The sequence below is a fragment of the Eschrichtius robustus genome, chromosome X (assembly GCF_028021215.1).
Source record: "Eschrichtius robustus isolate mEscRob2 chromosome X, mEscRob2.pri, whole genome shotgun sequence".
Taxonomy (NCBI): Eukaryota; Metazoa; Chordata; class Mammalia; order Artiodactyla; family Eschrichtiidae; genus Eschrichtius; species Eschrichtius robustus.
The window spans coordinates 38,655,637-38,672,394 of NC_090845.1; the positions used below are offsets into that span (position 1 = coordinate 38,655,637).

General features: G+C 40.9%; 1 pseudogene; it reads left to right on the forward strand.

Annotated features, from left to right (window-relative positions):
• Nucleotides 1-247: 247 nt before the first annotated feature.
• On the forward strand, nucleotides 248-1,986 carry LOC137756758 (tigger transposable element-derived protein 1-like; annotated as a pseudogene).
• Nucleotides 1,987-16,758: the final 14,772 nt, after the last annotated feature.

Sequence of the window (16,758 nt, forward strand, 5' to 3'; positions counted from 1 at the left end):
TAATTCTCACAATATTTCAAACTTTTTCATTATTATTAAATTTATTATGGTGATCTGTGATCTTTGATGTTACTATTATAATTGTTTTGGGGAGCCACGGACCGTGCCCATATAGGAAGGTGAACTTAATAAATGCTGTGTGTTCTGACTGCTCCACTGACTAGCCATTCCAGTTTCTATCCCTCTCCTCGGGCCTCTCGATCCGACTCACAACAATATTGAAATTAGACCAGTTAACAACCCTATAATGTCCTCTAAGTGTTCATGTGAAAGGAAGAGTAGCACGTCTCTCACTTTAAATCAAAAGCTAGAAATAATTAAGCTTAGTGAGGAAGGCATGTTGAAAGCTGAGACAGGCCAAAAGCTAGGCCTCTTGTGCCAAACAGTTAGCCAAGCCGTGACTGCAAAGGAAAAGTTCTTGAAGAAAATTAAAGTGCTACTCCAATAAACACACAAATGATAAGAAAGTGAAACAGCCTTACTGCTGGTTTGGAGAAGGTTTTAGTGGTCTGGATAGAAGATCAAACCAGCCACAATACTCCCTTAAGCCAAAGCCTAATCCAGAGCAAGGCCGTAACTCTCTTCAATTCTATGAAGACTGAGACAGGTGAGAAAGCTGCAGAAGAAAAGTGTGAAGCTAGCAGAGGTTGGTTCATGAGACTGAAGGAAAGAAGCTGTCTCCAGAACATCAAAGTGCAAGGTGCAGCAGCAAGGGCTGATATAGAAGCTACAGCAAGTTATCCAGAAGATCTAGCTAAGACCATTAATGAAAGTGTTTACAGTAAACAACAAATTTTCAGTGTAGACAAAACAGCCTTCTATTGGAAGAAGATGCCATCTAAGACTCTCATAGCTAGAGAAGTCCATGCCTGGCTTCAAACCCTCAAAGGACAGGCTGACTCTCTTGTTAGGGGCTAAGGCAGCTGGTACTTTAAGTTGAAGCCAATGCTCATTTACCATTCTGGAAATTGTAGGGCCTTTAAAAATTATGCTAAATATATTCTGTCTCTGCCCTATAAATGGAACAACAAAGCCTGGATTACAGCACATCTGTTTACAACACGGTTTACTGAATATTTGAAGCCCGCTGTTGAGACCTACTGCTCAGAAAAAAAGATTCCTTTCAAAATGTTACTGCTCATTGACAATGTACCCGGTCACCCAAGAGTTCTGATGGAGATGTACGACAATATTAATGCTGTTTTTATACCTGCTAACACAACGTATGCTCTGCTGCCCATGGATCAAGGAGTCAATTCAACATTCAAGTCTTATTATTTATGAAATACATTTCATAAAGCTATAGTTGCCATAGATAGTGATTCTTCTGATGGATCTGGACAAAGTCAATTGAAAAAATCTTCCGGAAAACTACTCTAGATGCCATTAAGAACAAAAGATCAAAATATCACATTAACAGGGAGTTGGGAGAAGTTGAATCCAACCCTCTTGGATGACTCTGGGGTGTTCAAGACTTCAGTGGAGGAAGGAACTGCAGATGTGGTGGAAATAGCAAGAGAACTAGAATTAGAAGTGGAGCCTGAAGATGTGTCTGAATTGCTGCAATCTCATGATAAAACTTTAACAAATGAGGAGTGGCTTCTTATGGATGAGCAAAGAAAGTGGTTTCTAGACATGGAAACTACTCCTGGCAGAGATGCTGTGAAGATTATTGAAATGACAACAAAGGATTTAGAATATTACATAAACTTAGTTGACAAAGCAGCGGCAGGGTTTGAGAGGATTGACTCCAATTTTGAAAGAAGTTCTACTGTGGGTAAAATGCTATCAAACAGCATTATATGCTACAGAGAAATTGTTTATGAAAGGAAGAGTCAACTGGTGTGGCAAACTTCACTGTTGTCTTATTTTAAGAAATTGCCACGGACACCCCAACCTTTGGCTACCACCACCCTGCTCAGTCAGCAGCCATCAACATCGAGGCAAGACTCTCCACCAGCAAAAAGGTTACGACTCACTGAAGGCTCAGATGATGGTTCACATTTTTTAGCAATAAAGTGGTTTTTAAAATTAATTAATTAATTAATTAATTTATTTTTGGCTGCATTGGGTCTTTGTTGCTGCACACGGGCTTTTCTCTAGTTGCAGAGAGTGGGGGCTACTCTTCGTTGTGGTGCCACGGGCTTTTCATTGCGGTGGCTTCTCTTGTTGCGGAGCACAGGCTCTAGGCGCACGGGCTTCATGAGTTGTGGCATGCGAGCTCAGTAGTTGTGGCGCATGGGCTTAGTTGCTCTGCGGCATGTGGGATCTTCCCGGACCAGGGATCAAACCTGTGTCTCCTGCATTGGCAGGCAGATTCTTAACCACCGCGCCACCAGGGAAACCCAATAAAGTGTTTTTTAATTAAGGTATGTACACTGTTTTTTTTAGACATAATGCTTTTGCACACTTATTAGATGACAGTATAGTACAAACATAGCTTTTTTTTTTTTTGTCCACACCATGCAGCATGCAGGATCTTAGTTCCCCGACCAGGGATCAAACCCGTGCCCCCTGCAGTGGAAGCGTGAAGTCTTAACCATTGGACCGCCAGGGAACATAACTTTTATATGCACTGGGAAACCAAAAGATTCATGTGACTTGTTTATTGTGGTGGTCTGGAGCTGATCCCACAATATCTACAAAGTATGCCTGTAATTGACATACAGTCTATATAAGTTTAAAGTGTACAGCATAACGATTTGACTTACATATATCGTGAAATGATTACCACAATAAATTTAGTTAACATCTATCATCTCATATAGATAGAAAGAAAGAAAAACTTTCTTTCTTGTGATGAGAATTTTTAGGATTTACTTTATTAGCAACTTTCAGAATATACAATACAGCAGTGTTAACTGCAGTCATCATTTTGTACATTACATCCTCAGTACTTATTTATCTTACAACTGGAAGTTTGTACCTTTGGACCACCTTCATCCAATTTTCCCATACCCCACCCCATGCCTCTGATAACCACATATCTAATCTCTTTCTCTATGAGTTTGGGTCTTCTGTTTGTTTTGTTTCATTTTGTTTTGTTTTAGATTCCACATATAAGTGAAATCATGCAGTATTTGTCTTTCTCTGTCTGACTTATTTCACTTAGTATAATGCCCTCAAGGTTCATCCATGTTGTCACAAATGGCAGGATTTCCTTCTTTTTATGGCCAAGTAATACTCCATTGTATATATATGCCACATCTTCTTTATGTATTCATCTGTTGTTCTATTCATTGTTAGGTTGTCCCCATGTCTTGGCTGTCGTAAATAATGCTGCTATGAACATTGAGGTGCATGTATCTCTTTGATTCATCAATTCTAAGACACCCTTTTTTTCACATTTTAACATTCCAGAAATCAGAAGTGTCTTACAATTGATAGTGAATTACAATCTGTTTGTCAAGCATCTGTCCTGATGTAATTGTTGAAACATGCAGGAATTTAACCATAGTAATTCATATTGCCATCACTTTGGTTGGGTTATATGCACTGTTGATACTATATCTGTTAAGTTCAGTTGCTATTTAAAACATTTGCAAAATATTATCCCATCATTTGCCATTGAAATGAAAAATTACTGTATTTGCAAAAGGCACAGAGCAGCAAGGCATGTATTTGATATTAATGAAGGTTCAAATTCCTCTGTTGGGATCAAGAAGTACCAGCATCAAAACTTGCAAAACAGGTGCCTATAGCTTGGGAAATCCCAGCAACAATAGTAGAATGTTAACTAATGCAGCATTACCAATTTTCTAGGTGATGAAAAGGATGGTAATATTTGGGAAAACTTGCAATAGCAAGAACCAAGTTGTGAAAATGATACAGCTCCCGAGAAGAGTATTTCCCCAACTTCCTCTTCATGTGTGATCATGGGGGGAAAATGGACAAAGAAGAAACTCCCAGAGAGCAAGGCCAGGCTCCCTAGAGGATAACGAACATGGAGATTCTCCCCGTCAGTAGAATCAGGGCAGTCAGGCTAGTCAAGGAATTTAATCTACTGTCAGGGGTAGGAGTCTTTGCATTACCTGCTAAGTGGGCATAACAATCACTATGGATCAATGACTGTTAGTGTTAATAATTCTTCCTTTTTCCAAATAAGAGTTTCATTATAGTTATCTTCTTCCCATATCACTATTGGATATTGGGTAAGGAGGGAGCAGATAATTACTTTTTTTGTTTATATTTATACAGACCATTGGGAGCCACACTCATTAAATTCTATTTTCCCTTCCTCCACAACAGTAAAGCCATAGCTATGATGTGGCCGCCTGGCATAGGACTACATTTCCCAGTCTCCCTCACAGCGAAAGGAACCCATGGTCATATGATAAAGATTTCACCAATGGAATATGAGTAGAAGTGATAGAACTTCAGCTTCCCTTACCTAAGAGAAATTCCCTGACTCTGGGATTCTTCCTTCTCTCAGCTAGCTGGAATAGTAACTAGAGTGACCTTAGAAACCATGGGTTGAAGATGCCAGAGTATCCAACTAGCCTGAAACTTGGGACCATTATATAAGAAAGAAATAAACTGCTTTATTCTTTAAGCTCCTAATGTTGGGAATCTCTTTGCCACAGCACACAGCCTTTAACCATAACTAATACAAATAATTTACAACTGTTTAAACTTATAATGAAAAATATTAGATAACTTCCAAATGTGTGAAAAGCTAAGTAGTTTCTTTTAAGGGATTCCAAGATAAAGGTTTAAAGACTCCTGGGATTGGTCATACTTGGTGGTCTCTGTTTCTTCACTTTCTAGTCTAACTCACCAACCTATTGTATTCTTGATCCCTCCACCTCCAGAAAGAGGGGATGCAGGTTCCAAAAAAGCAGATATATTCATCACTTGCTCTACCCTCTACGACCTCTAGATATATCAAATGCCTTCCCCACCCATAGTTTCTTCTAAGGGAACCTCCCCTACCTTCAGCTCCTATTGTGAAAGCTGCCCCATATTTTGTTCCATGTGACTCAGTGCACCCCCACTTCCCCACCCCTGTCATGGTCATAACTGACTGAGCCAGGGTGGGCACTTGACCAATGAGCCAATCCATAGACAGGCCAGGAACCTCTGATACTCTGATGTAGCCTGGCCCCACACACCAAATTGGCTCTGATGCTGAAAGCTCTGCTTCTCTGTACACTGGCGCCAAATCAAATCTTGAAGACAGAGTTTTGGGTGAAGTAGAAAAGGATAGCTTTATTACTTTGCCAGGCAAAGGGGGACACAGCAGGCTCCTGCCTCGAAAAACTATGTGTCCCCACTTGGAGAAGATAGTGAGAAGTTTTATAGTAATTGTTCAAAGAGGGTGTGATCAGCTCATGGACATTCTTCTGATGGGTTGGTGGTGAGGCAACTAGGAGTCAGCATCATCAGCTTTCAGGTCCAACTGGTCTGGGCTCTACATGATTGTGGGAAGCATATCATTGTTAATGGTTAACTTCTCCCACCTGGAGGGGGTTTCAGATCTGCAAAATAGCTCAAAGATATTGTTGTGTGTATCCGTTGATGGGAAAACAGGACCTTGCCCCAAGGCTGCTCTTGACTGTTTGTTTTTCCCTGGTCTCGCATCCCCTCCCTTCCCTAATTAACAGCTGCTTGAATCTGCCCATTGGAACTCAGGGAAGGTCATGGAGGCTGAATGAAGGCTGTTTCCTGTAATCCAAGAAGTCGGGGACACAGAAAGGCTTTGTGCCCAGGAGCCCCACAGGGCCCTGCTCGGTATCAGCTTTATCATACTACTTCTTTTTAGAAAATATGAAACAAATGGCAGAGGAAGCTGAAGATGAGCCCATGTCTAGAGAGAGGCCATGAATTAGTTCTGGGACCATTCAGGGCGGAAAAAACTCAGGTTGCAGAGAAGCAGAAACTGTGCATTGGCAGAAGCTAAGGGGTAGGGAGTAGAGCTAAGCTATACAGAATAGAGGAAAAAAGTAAATCAGAGAGGGCACTTCTGTTTCATGTATGGTATGCCAGTTGTCCTAGTTATCTTAAAAACTCTCAACTACAAACACATGGGAATTCTGGATAAAATCAAATAAATGTCCTTTAAAATGCATAGCTGAGGTAAGATAATTAAATCTGGGAAGGGAAGAAGGAACAAAGAAAAAGCCAAAACCAAAGTGGTAATCTTGCACTGATGGAGGATTTATTGTTCTCAGTAAACAAGAAGCATGGCGGGGATGAGAGATAAAGAGCTCCCTCAGTGAAAGGGTGGACTATTATTCTACCCACCAACAAAGGGACATCATGAGGACACTTGTCAATCTAAGCCTGACAATTGTCAGGGTTCCCACGTGGGACTTACATCAGCTGGGGAACAGAGATTAAGTGTCTCCAGTGTGGCTTCCCAGACACCTGGTACACCTTAGATTCTCAATTGTGTTTGAATAATTGAGTCTAGTGCTCATTTTTGGGAAACCAGTCTGAGGGCAGTTATCCAATCTGTTCCATTTGTCCACACCACCAGCCGAATGATATTTGTCTACCCTGTGGAATGAGTCATGGTTATGAAAATGAAGTTGGGAAAAGATATTTGAGGTGCTGACAGGTGTTTAGCGCGAAGGTTTAGCAGCTAGGGCCCGCCCTGCCGTTTCTGATAGACTTCTCAGTAAGATTGAGGGTAATGGTGATCAAATTGTGGTCAGAGCTGTCTGGCAGAGGGCAGCAAACCCAGCAGTCAGTTAAAATATAAAGTGTACAAGCAAAACAGTTATGGAGAGCCACACCAGGGCATTTTCCTTCATGAGGAAGGCTCCAGGGATGGCTCTAAAAGACAAAAGGTCATTAGTGTCCCTCCCTCCTCTGCTCATCTTGGCATCTGAGGTGCTCCCTCGCCCTGTGCTGGTGTTGCTCTCCACAAAATTGGTGTGGCTCATTGCAGCAGCTATAACTTCACCTTCTTCCAATCATCCATTGCTCATACCCAGACTTTTTGTCCACAAGGGTCAGACGCAAGAGGGATAAGGGTTTTTTTAATAAAACTTAGACCTGTTATGTCCCCCAACTTTGGCCCATGTAGGTCATTGTAGGGAGATTCAGTGAGCAGTTTACTCAACCAAGTGATCATTACCCTTATGATCTAGACCATGGCAGTACAACAGAGAATCCAGATAGCTGAACCAGAACTGTTTCAATCCTCTTGGCCCTTTCTGGACTAAGCTGCCACCCAAGGAGTATATCAACCAGGCTGGCTTGGGGTTGCCATTAGGGAAAGAAAGAAGTACCATGCCTAGAAATGATCAGGATGAAGTTCTAACTTTTCAAAATAGGTTTCTAATAACCCCATCTCTTTTGTCCTTGGCTACCTAAGAAGTAGCTGAAAAGGGATGATCCTTTTTTGGGGAAAACTTCATTCAGTGACCAAACTGCCTTACTAAGGTGTATAGACCAGAAAGAGGTGAGGAAATTAGAGTCAGAAATCTTTTTAAGTTGATTTTTGAGGAGGCTGGTCAAAACCCACAACACTAGATGCCTGTGGATGGTAGGAGCATGGGAGGATGATTGAATACCTTGACAATCAGCCCATTGTGTGTGGTTTTTTCCACAAAAGGGGCATTATTGTCCTGCCTGCAAATGGTCTGGGAAGCTGATCACATGATACAGATTAGCTTTAAGGGCCACAGTGATTTGTTTGGACTCAGCTGATCAGACTGGAACAGCAGGACAGTAACCTGAAAAAGTGTCAACAGCAGTGAGGCCCCACTGATAGGCCTGAGAGGGGGTCAAAGGTCCAATGTAGTTAATCTTCCAGGACCAGATGAAGTCAGTGTCTCATGTAATGTGGCCTCCCTCATTGTGAGACAAATGGGTCAGCTTTTAGCAAGAGTCACGAGCCTGGCACGAAGTGGTAGCCTCTGCAATAGAAGCATACATTTCTTCATTTTGTGTCCAATCTGTGAGGGTGAATGTGTTGCCATGTCTGATCTAAGCTGCAATGGTGATAATCTGGGCAGTGCAGCCTTGATTAGCAGCTTGATTTTCAGATGGTCTCATCTGAGAATTGGACTTTCCACGGGCATTGACATGAGTGACCCACATGGTTTGATCAGAAGTCATGTTTTGCTTCCACAGTATACGGCCACAAAGAGGAATGTCTTTATTATTTTTCAAGTGGCAGACCAAGCAACTAGGCCATTGGCAATAGCCAAGAAGTCAGTGAAAATAGAACAAGGTTCATCAAAGGAAATATTGATCAGCGCTATGAGAATGGCCTTGAGTTCTGCCCACTAAATGGAGCCATGTACATTTTTGGTTCTGCATAGCTGGTGGTGAGGTTGAACAGCTGCAGGATCCCAGTGGACACCACTGGGTTTCAGTTTGAACCATCAGTGAACCAGGCCCAGGCATTAGGGGAACTTCTGTGAATCAAGGGTCCCATTAGCTTTGTTTCAGGCAAGAGAGTGGGGGATAAATTATCTCCCAAAGGGATACTCGTCACTTTTGAGATGCTACTTGGGCCAGGCCAGCTGCTTTCTTGAATATACCACTTCCTTTTGACAAGTGAAGCTTATTGGGCCCATCCCACCTTGTTACTCATGGAGTTCAAGTTGGCTTACTCCCAAATGGCGATATCAGGTTGGAGAGTCACAAAGCCTCCATGGGTCAGGTGTTCAGTTTTGACAAGAGCCTAGAAGCAAGCTAACAGCTACTTTTCTAAAGGGTTGTTTCTAGCAGCCATGTCAGGGAGGTGATTAGTCCAAAACCCCAAGGGGCATTTCTGGGTGGAGGCTGCCTCCCATTGCCAGGAACTTTAATCAGCAAATCATCCGTCATGATCATTAAATTTATGGGACCCTAAAGGTAGAGAGCATGCCATAGCTTGTAAGACAGCTTCAAACATGGTCTGTTAGTATAAGCCGCACTCAAAGGATGCTGATTAGCAGGTCAGCTGATATAAAAGACCAAGCAGCATGCCTTTGTGAGCCACATCCTGTCTCCAGTACCCACAGAGTCCAATAAGGTGCTGGGCTTCCTGTTTGGTTTGGAGGGCCAAAGAGAGAGCAGTTTTTCCATAACCGCCACAGGGGTTGAGTTTTACAAATCCACTCACTTAGTCCCAAGAAACTTTGCTTGGTGATAAGGCCCCTGAATTTTGTTGGGATTATCATCTACTCTTCCTGGCTACCTCCATGGTTTGGTAGCTTAACCATCAAGGTCATTGAGCCTTAGGCTTTTGACTTGCCAACAAAGCATCATTCATATAGTAAAGGCTTTGGACATGGACGGGTAGAGGAACTCGTGCCAAATCCTGACTCACCAAATGGTGGCAAATGGCAGGGGAGCTTAGGTACCCCTGGGGGATACTATAAACATATATAGGAGGCCTTACTACCTGAATGCAAACTGACCTTGATCCTCAAATGTCAGTAAGATGGCACAGAGGTGTTAGTGACGTCTAAGAACTGCATACCACCTGTCATCAGCCTGTGTAGTGGATTCAGTTGCAGTCGCAATGTCTGGAACAGCCTGGGCTATGGGAGCAACAACTGAAATCAGTTGGTAATAATCTGCTATAAGCCTTCAGCTCCTGTTAGCCTTTTTTACTGACCATTGGGGGCTGTCATTTTGAGATACTGCATCACTTATCACGTCTGATGCGTTTAAGTCTTTAATCAAGGCTGTTATTTCCCTTTCTCTTCCTGGGGGTTCTTTAGCTTCTGGTGAATCATAAGAGAAGACAGGGAGGTGGATTGAAAAGCTATTTACACTTCTGCTATAGACTGAATTTTTGTGTTTTCCCAAAATTCATATGTTGAAACCTAACCCCCAAGGTGATAGTTTTAGAGGGTAGGGCCTTTTGGAGGTGATTAGGTCATAAGGGTGGAGCCCTCATGAATGGGATTAGTGCCATTATAAAGAGACCCCAGAGAGCTCCCTTGCCCCTTCTGCCATGTGAGGACACAGCAAGATGATCAATCTATGAACCAGGAAGCAGGTCATCACCAGAAAATGAATCTGTTAGCACCTTGATCTTGGACTTCCCAGCCTCCAGAACCGTCAGAAATAAATTTTTGTTGTTTATAAGCCACCCAGTCTATGCTATTCTGTTATAGCATCCTGAACCAACCAAGACAACTTCCCACTGTTTCTGTCTGTGCTGTTCTTCCCAATGTCAAAAATTGCCTCTGGCACTTATGAGATGGGGATATAACACATTAATTCCTACCATACATTCAGATGAGGAAGAAACAATGACAGTACATTAAATTGGCCTAATGGACTCCACCAATTAGATTTCCTTCCCCACTGTCAACCATGCATAAGCACTATTAGCTGGATCTGAGGGCCTTTTCCTTCCCCAGGTCTGGTAGGATAGTGACTTGGGCATCTGTATCCAACAGAGCCATAAACGTTTGAATCCTTCACTTTCCCCAAATTCCCCTTGGATGGGTGTATTCAATCCCGCTTGGGGTTGGTAAAACCGTGGCCCCACTTCTAAATCACTTTTTTCTTAAAGTGGCCAAGATTAGGGTAGAGGAGGGAGAGATTGGGGGCATGGAGGGAGAAAGTGGCTGTGTGCTATTAAGTAAAAAGGGCTTTGCATTTGAGCAGTGTGGCAGCAGCTCGTGATGCAACCAAACAAACTTCCAATGTTTTTAACCCACCCAACACTTTACATTAAGCAGCAAAGTTCTTATGGCTGACACCATCGATTTCAGCTTTGGGGACCCCTTTACTCTAGTCATAGCTACATGGCTTCCTGGCTGGAGCTATTGGGTTTGCACCCCATGGCTGACACGGGCTTGGCTTGCACAGCAGCAACCTTCTTTGAGGACTCCACTTTAATCCAGGGCATCTGTTGTCCCATCACCAAGATAACATCTCTCCCTTTTTTTAAAAAAATAATTTATTTATCTATTTATTTATTTTTGGCTGCGTTGTGTCTTCATTGGGTCTTTGCACGGGCTTTCTCTAGTTGTGGTGAGTGGGGGCTACTCTTCATTGCAGTGGGTGGGCTTCTTATTGCGTTGGCTTCTCTTGTTGCGGAGCACAGGCTCTAGGTGCGTGGGCTTCAGTAGTTGTGGCACGTAGGCTTAGTTGTTCCACGGCATGTGGGATCTTCCCAGACCAGGGCTCGAACCCGTGTCCCCTGCATTGGCAGGCAGATTCTTAACCACTGTGCCACCAGGGAAGTCCCAAGATAACATCTCTTATGCTCTCACCTGGTTTCAACATGAGGGGAGTTTTCCAGGGCAGCAGGGTTGACTGTAAGAATGTACCTAGGTTTGATTGGGTCAATTTCTCATTCTCCAGTGGGTCATCTTCACCAGAATTGTAAACCCAACCTTAGGCAGTAAGAGCCTGAAGACTAGTCAATGCCTCATCCATGGCTTCCCATGGCCGTTTTTCTGTCTTGGGGAAACCTCCCTGGGAGGCCCAAAGCTCTCTTATAGGAGCCAGAACCAACTGCAAAAAACCTCTGAGACCTTTCGTTGTCCTCTCCTAGTGGATCTAAGGCAGACATGATAGACTGCTGGAGGGGCTGAGCCAGAGGACAGCACAGCTCTTACCTTCTTCCTTGAAAAGCATTATTAGCGTCACTCTCTCATCTTCCAAGTGAACCAGCCAAACTTCGAATGCTTTGTCTGGTTTCTGTCCATAATGTTCATGAATTCCCCTCCTTTCACACATCTCTGCAACTGTTGTGTGAAAGAGGACAGAATCTTTTGCGCACCTTGGACAAATCTTAGTGCTGTTATGTTGTATATATTTACCATGAAAAAAAATTTTTTTAATAAGACTAAATGAGAAAAACTAATCTAAGTAGTATTATAGTGTATGTATCCTTTGATGGAAGACAATTTCCCATAGGTCTCTCATGTTTATACACATCTTGCAAGTGAGGCAGTGACTATCTTTTTAGTTTAATGTAGTCCCACTTGTTTATCTTTGATTTTGTTCCTCTGTTTCTGCTGTCATATCCAAAAAAAATCATTGCAAAGGCCAATATCAAGGAAAATTTTCCCCTATGTATTCTTCTAGGAGTTTTACAGTTTTGGGTCTTACAATTAAGTCTTCAATTATTTTGAGTTAATTTTATTATATGATGTAAGATAGCAGTCCAGTTTCATTCTTCTGCATGTGGATATCCAGTTTTCCCAACAGCATTTACTGAAGAGACTATCCTTTCTCCATTATGTATTCTTGGTACCCTTAGCAAAGATTAGTTGACCATATATGTGTGGGTTTATTTCTGGTTTCTCTGTTTTGTCCCACTGGTCTATGTGTCTGTTTTTATGCCAGTACTATACTGTTTTAATTACTGTAGCTTTATAACATAGTTTGAAATCAGGAAGTGTGATGCCTCCAGCTTTGTTCTTTATCAGGATTCCTTTGCCAATCAGTGTCTTTTGCAGTTCCATATGAATTTTAGGAATTTTTTCTATTTCTGTGAAAAACACTATTGGGATTTTGAGAAGGATTACACTAAATCTGTAGATTGCTTTGGGAAGTATGGACATTTTAACAATATTAAGTCTTCCAGTTGAAGTGGAGCAGAATATGAGACCCCAAAATATGCCTCTTTGCAAAAAAGAATTATCTTGACAGGTTATTTTTAAGAAACAGCAGGCACAGGAGAAGTTCTGAAAAACAAGTAGAAGTTATCCTTTTGTAAGGGACATTTACATTTATAAAGGAAATTTCCATTTGTGTGTCTCCCTCTCTGTACCAGGTAGAGAATAATAGCTCTAAATCACAGGAAACGCTTATCAATGGAGAAGACACCTACTTAAATCTGCATAACAACCTTACCCTTGTTTACTGTGCCTTTTCTGATAACCTCCCATAACTGGCTCCCTTGCCCTCCAACATCTTTCTTTTGCCTTTAACTGAAGATAATATTTAAGGTGGTGTCTTGGGCCATTTCAGAGAGTAACTCAGTTTTCCTGGGTATCTCCCAGGTATTCAAGAGGTAAACGTTATTAAACTTCTGTTTTTCTCTTGTTAATCTGTCTTTAATTATGGGGTGGGGGGTGTGTCTCAACCAAGAACCTAGAAAGGTAGAAGGAAAATTATTTTTCCTTCCCTACACAATCCATGAACATGGGGATGTTTTCCATTTTTTTGTGTGTCTTCTTTAATTTCTTTCATCAATGATTTGTAGTTTTTGGTGTATAAGTCTTTCACTTCCTTGGTTAAGTTTATTCCTGAGTACTTTCTTATTTTTGATGCTATTTTATTTTATTTTTTATTATTATTTTTTATAATATATTTATTTATTTATTTATTTATGGCTGTGTTGGGTCTTCATTGATGTGTGCGGGCTTTCTCTAGTTGCGGCGAGTGGGGGCTACTCTTCGTTGCAGTGCACAGGGTTCTCATTGTGGTGGCTTCTCTTGTTGCAGAGCACAGGCTCTAGGTGCTCAGGCTTCAGTAGTTGTGGCTCGCAGGCTCTAGAGCACAGGCTCAGTAGTTGTGGTGCATGGGCTTAGTTGCTCTGCGGCATGTGGGATCTTCCTGGACCAGGGATCGAACCCATGTCCCCTGCATTGGCAGGCGGATTCTCAACCACTGTGCCACCAGGGAAGTCCCTTTGATGTTATTTTAAATGGGATTGTTTTCTTAACTTCCTTTTTGGATAGTTCATGGTTAGTGTATAGACGTGCAACTGATTTTTGTATGTTGATTTTATAAACTGAAACTTTACTGAATTCATATATTAGTTCTAACAGTTTTTTTGTGGAGTCTTTAGGATTTTCTACATATAAGATCATGTCATCTGCAAAGACAGACAATTTTACTTCTTCTTTTCTGATTTGTATGCCTTTTATTTATTTTTCTTGCTTGATTGCTCTGACTAGGACTTACAGTACTACACTGAATAGAAGTGGTGAGAGAGGGCACCCTTTTCTTGTTGCTGGTCTTAGAGAAAAAGCTTTCAACTTTTCATTGCTGAGTATGATGTTAGCTGTCAGCATTCATGTATGGTCTTCATTATGTTGAGGTACATTTCTTCTATACCTAATCTGTTAAGAGTTTTTACCATGAAAGTGTACTGCTTTGATTACTGTAGCTTTGTAATATATTTTGAAATCAGGAAGTGTGATGCCTCCAGCTTTGTTCTTCTTTTTCAAGATTGTATTGGCTATTTGTGGTCCCTTGAAATTCCATATGAATTTTAGGATGCGTTTGTCTATTTCTGAAAAAAAAATCATTGGTATTTGGAGAGCGATTGCACTGAATCTGTAGATTGCTTTGAGTAGTGTTAACATCTTAATGATATTACGTCTCCCAATCCATGAACATGGGATGTGTTTCCATTTATTTATGTCCTTTAATTTTTTTCAGAAATGTTTTATAGTTTTCATTGTACAACTCTTTCATCTCCTCGGTTATTCCCAAGTATTTAAACATTTTTGATGCTATTGTAAATGACATCTGCAAAGACAATTTTACTACATTTGGATGCCTTTTATTTCTTTTTCTTGCCTAATTGCTCTGGCTAGAACTTTCAGTACTATGTTGAGTAGAAGTGGTGAAAGCAGGCACCCTTGCCTTGTTCCTGGTCTTAAAGGAAAAGCTTTCAGTCTTTCACCATTAAGTTTGATGTTTGTTATGTTTTTTTCATATACGGCTTTTATTACATTGAGGTAGTTTCCTTCTAGTCCCAGTTTGTTGAGTGTTTTTATCGTGAAAGGGTGTTGATTTTGTTAAATGCTTTCTCTGTATCAATTGACATAATCACGTGGGGTTTTTTCCCTTCATTCTGTTAGTGTGGCATATTATATTGACCAATTTTTGATGTTGAACTACCTTTGCATTTCAGGAATAAATTCCACTTGGTCATGGTATTTAATCTTTTTAATATGCTGCTGAATTAGGTTTGCTAGTATCTTGTTGAGGATTTTTTGCCTCAGTGTTCATAAGGGATGTTGGTCTGTAGTTTTCTTATGGTGCTTTGTCTGACTTTGGTATCAGGGTAATGCTGGCCTCATACAATGAATTAGGAAGTGTTCTCGTCAATTTCTTGGAAAGGTTTGAGAGGGATTGGTGAGAGTTCTTCTTTGTTTGGTAGAATTCACCGGTGAGGCTACTGGGTCTAGGACTTTTCTTTGCTGGGAGATTTTTGATTACTGATTCAATTCCCTTACTAGTTTTAGGTCTATTTCATGTATCTTTTTCATGTGTGAATCTTTTTTCAAATCTTTTGCTGACTCATTAATTGCATTGTTTGTCTTATTGGGCTGTGTGCATTTTTTATGTACATTCAACATACAAGACGTTTATTAGATAGATGTATTGTGAATATTTTCTCTCAGTCTGTGGCCTTTTTCATTTTTTAAAATAAAGAGTAGAGGGACTTCCCTGGTGGCCCAGTGGCTAAGACTCCATGTTCCCAATGCAGGGGGCCCGGGTTCGATCCCTGGTCAGGGAACTATATCCCACATGCTGCAACTAAAGATTCTGCATGCTGCAACTAAAGATGCCGCACACCTCAGCAAAGATCCCGCATGCCACACCTAAGACCCGGCACAGCCAAATAAATAAATAAATAAATATGTAAAAAAAAAAACAGCTAATGTTTAAAAAAAATAAAATAAAATAAAGAGTAGACGTTTTAATTTTGATAAAGTTCATTTTGTCAAATGTTTTTCTATTATGGTTGGTGTTTTTGATTTCCCATCTAAGAAATCTTTGCTTATCCTAAAACTGAGAACATTTTTTCCAATTCTTTTTCTAGAAGTTTTATAGTCTTAGCTTTTATGTTAAGGCCTTTGAGCAATTTCAAGTTAATTTTTGTGTATGATATTAGCTAAAGGTCATGGTTCACCTTTTTCCACCTATCTTTTTTCCCTCTATACATCTTAGGTTCATTATCTGGGGCCCTGTAAATTAGACTAATAAAAGATTAACAAGAGAAAAACAAGCAGAAGTTTATTAGCATGTGTATCATGCACACATGATACATGGGAGCACTCAAAGATGAGTAACTCAAAGGGGAGGTTAGAACTTGGGCTTATATAGTGTCAGAACAAAAGAACAATACATTTCTAGAGATGTAACAAGACAAAGGAGAAGGACTTTGAGTTTCTAGGGTGGAAAATTGTGGGAAGGCAAATGCTTGGGGAGAACTAATGGAAACTCAGGACTACTTAGTAAGGTTTGGTACACAGATTTCTTTGGCCCTGTCTCTGAGCTGATGAGGGTCTAGAGTTGTCCCCAGTTATTAACTTTTGTCATTCTTGGTAGAGAGGGGAGGGGGAGCACCTTTACAAATTTATATCCTGCTTTTAGGCAAATAGGGGGAGGGCAGAAAGCTTTTCTTGTATCTGCTTCTTCTCAATTGCCTTCAACTCAAAATGATCCTTATGGCACAGTGGCATATTTTGGAGTTGCATTTTCTGCTATCCTTCAACACTTAGCATTTATATTATAATTGCCCTTCATGTATCTTATTCCCTGCCCTTCATCCTGATGTCCTCAAGTGTAGGAAATATTACTTTGTATCTCCAGTACCTAGTTCAGTGCCTGAAATACAGTAGGTGCTGAATTGAACTTTACCTTAAAATTACTGCACTTCACGCTTGCTTGACAGATGCCAGAAAATGAGTGTCCAAAAGAAATTATTCTCTGTCAACAAGCTCTAGAGGCCATAGTCCCTAATACGGTCCTTTATTCATAAATTTTTCATTTTGTAATTTATTTGTGTGAGCAAGAATTCATTGCTAATCTCTTGACAAACTGATTTACATTACAGTAAATTGTATCCCCACTCTGAGATTATTTGCATTTAAAAGTGAAGGC